Raw genomic sequence first — 2,375 nt, 5'->3', positions numbered from 1 at the left:
TGGCCATGCAACTGGCGGCTCCATAGGGGGACTTATGGCTATTAACTCTCCATTTACCTCCCATGCTCCCCCTGTAAGTCTTGGTGAGCTTGGCCACCAGATATGCCTTGTTATTTTTGGTACACTCTTGATACACCCTATAGCACCAGGAGTGAACTCCACACATCCAGCGGGGCATTTTCCCCCAGAAGAGGGAGGCAAAGGCTGAGGTTTTGTTTTACACACCCATTCCAGCTTTCCCCGCACATGGGAAGAAGTAGGGGATTGGAGGTAAGCAGTTCTAGTTCCACAGTCTACTGATTGAGTGTATAGAAGCCTACTGCTGAGTTGATGGCCCTCCCTGCAGTCACAGGGGTTTCCATATAGTCTTTTTACCCATTTATCCAGGTGTACGGCCTGATTGAGTCCTCCCTCAGCAAGTGCCAGGGGGAGCATTGCCAGAGTCAGTGAGCACATCAGGGCTGGAGTGTGTCCGCCGGGACCAGATTCTTGAGGGGATTCTCAGTGGCTCCTCTTTCCACTTATCATGGTTGAGATCAGTGGGGGCAGGTTTTAGATGGGAGGCGTGAACCCAGGAAGCATGCCGTCCACCTTAACAGCAGTCGGGGTGATCAGAAGGACGTGATCAGAAGACTTTCCACCTAGGCTCTAGTGTCTGCCAGGGGTGCCATCTCACCAGGACCTAGTCTCCCGGCTTCTGGGGTTCATATGCCTGTCTGAGTTCCTTCCAGACTTGGCTTTGTAGGGCATCAATGGCGGCTGGCCAAGCTGCTAAGGGAGTGGAAGGGGGAGAGAAAAACATCATAAGGCTCAAATAGCATTTGCATTGGGTGGGGGGAGCATATGGTTGCTGCTGTAGAAAGACTTAGGACTTTTGTTCTGGTCCTATGAGCTGACTAGCTGGATCTTCAGGGCTTTCTTCTTGTTCAGGCTGTGAATTTCACCAGGAAGATAAGGAGGTTTCTGCATTCTTTTCTTTAATTCTGCAACTTAAAAAGGGCCGTAGGGGTAGAGAGAAAACAATAGAGCCATAAACTTCAGTTGCCTTTCCTGCACTGGGATAGACAGAGATGAAGAAATTTCATATTTAAAAATAATTTTCTTACTTTTAACATTACCAAGGGAAGCATAATTTTTTGCTTCTTTCCTTATACTACCCATCTTTGCTAATTGTTAGGGATGGTTTATTTTTGCTACCTGCTTTAACCTCTGGGATAGATAGGTTTAATGTTATCTTTAATTGTTAACTTGGCTTATTAATTCCTGTGGCCTTTCTTTCCCCCTTATTTTCCTCATAGCTTTTCCTGATGACCATTTTGCTCCATGTTTTTCCTAGAGATTTCATCACCCTAGAAGTCATTAAAGGGTACGTGGTCGAAGATCAATTTTCTGTAGCTAGTTCAGGCTGACAGGGGACTGCATTCTCAATCTCTAGATAGGGTGATATCTCATATTTCCCTAAAGGAGCAGTTAACTGGTTCACTTTTGCAGTCCTAACACCTAAAAAGGACAGGGGAATATTACTTAACCCAATCAGGCCTTGGAGCAGTAAATAGTACAACTTGAATGGCACAGCTTTCCTTCTTGTCTGTAATGATAGCACAAATTAAACAACAGAAAACAAAGCAGTATAGCATTATCAATAAACACAGCTCTGAGTTACTTTAGTCAGACTAACATTTGCATTTACAGTTTATGATCTAGTTCAGTACAACTAGTAAGAGCATTTTTTTTAAGTTACTTCAAAGCAGTGGTTTTAAGTTAGGCCCACTAGAATTTTTATTAGTTACCAAAAATGGTTTTTCTCTCCATCTTTACCTTGTACCTTACCAGTTATTTGAATAATTTGGCTTTTTCCTTTGCACATACACAGCACTGTTGGAGAAATTTCCATCTGAGACACCCCCATAACTTACAGAATAGGACAGTGGCAAAGACCTCATGGCTTTCTACATCCCTCCTTATATACTATAGGGGGGAAGGGGTAGTGACAACTTCCTTAGAGGCGGGACATCCGCCAAGGTAATACGAGGTATTGGTGGGGCCGAGGTAGTGATGACTTCCTTAAGGGACATCTGCCAAGGTTGACTTCCCTTTTCAGTCATGGGAATGTTGCACTGGTGAAAGATTATTATATATATATATATATATATATATATATATATATATATATATATATATATATATATATATATATAAACATATATATTAAAAAAATCAAAAAAAAGAGAAAAGCAAAGAAAAGGCCTCCCAATTTTTACCACAAGCTGTGTTCTTTACACTGACTGTATAGAAAGAGGAGGTACAATAAATGCACCCCATATACCTCAACCCAGGCCCTTTGCCTGGTTTGTATTGTGAATTGGGGGACAAAA

The 2,375-nt window shown here is 42.5% G+C and overlaps 1 non-coding gene across 1 annotated transcript; it reads left to right on the top strand.

Annotated features, from left to right (window-relative positions):
- Positions 1-2,244: 2,244 nt before the first annotated feature.
- Positions 2,245-2,375, top strand: LOC126026321 (small nucleolar RNA SNORA51). Its single transcript, XR_007501615.1, has one exon. It is a non-coding gene; the product is annotated as a small nucleolar RNA SNORA51 (small nucleolar RNA).

This window comes from Suncus etruscus, chromosome 13 (genome assembly GCF_024139225.1).
Source record: "Suncus etruscus isolate mSunEtr1 chromosome 13, mSunEtr1.pri.cur, whole genome shotgun sequence".
NCBI classification, from domain to species: domain Eukaryota; kingdom Metazoa; phylum Chordata; class Mammalia; order Eulipotyphla; family Soricidae; genus Suncus; species Suncus etruscus.
Note: the sequence above shows the minus strand (reverse complement) of the source record. Positions and strands in the feature narration are given on the sequence as shown.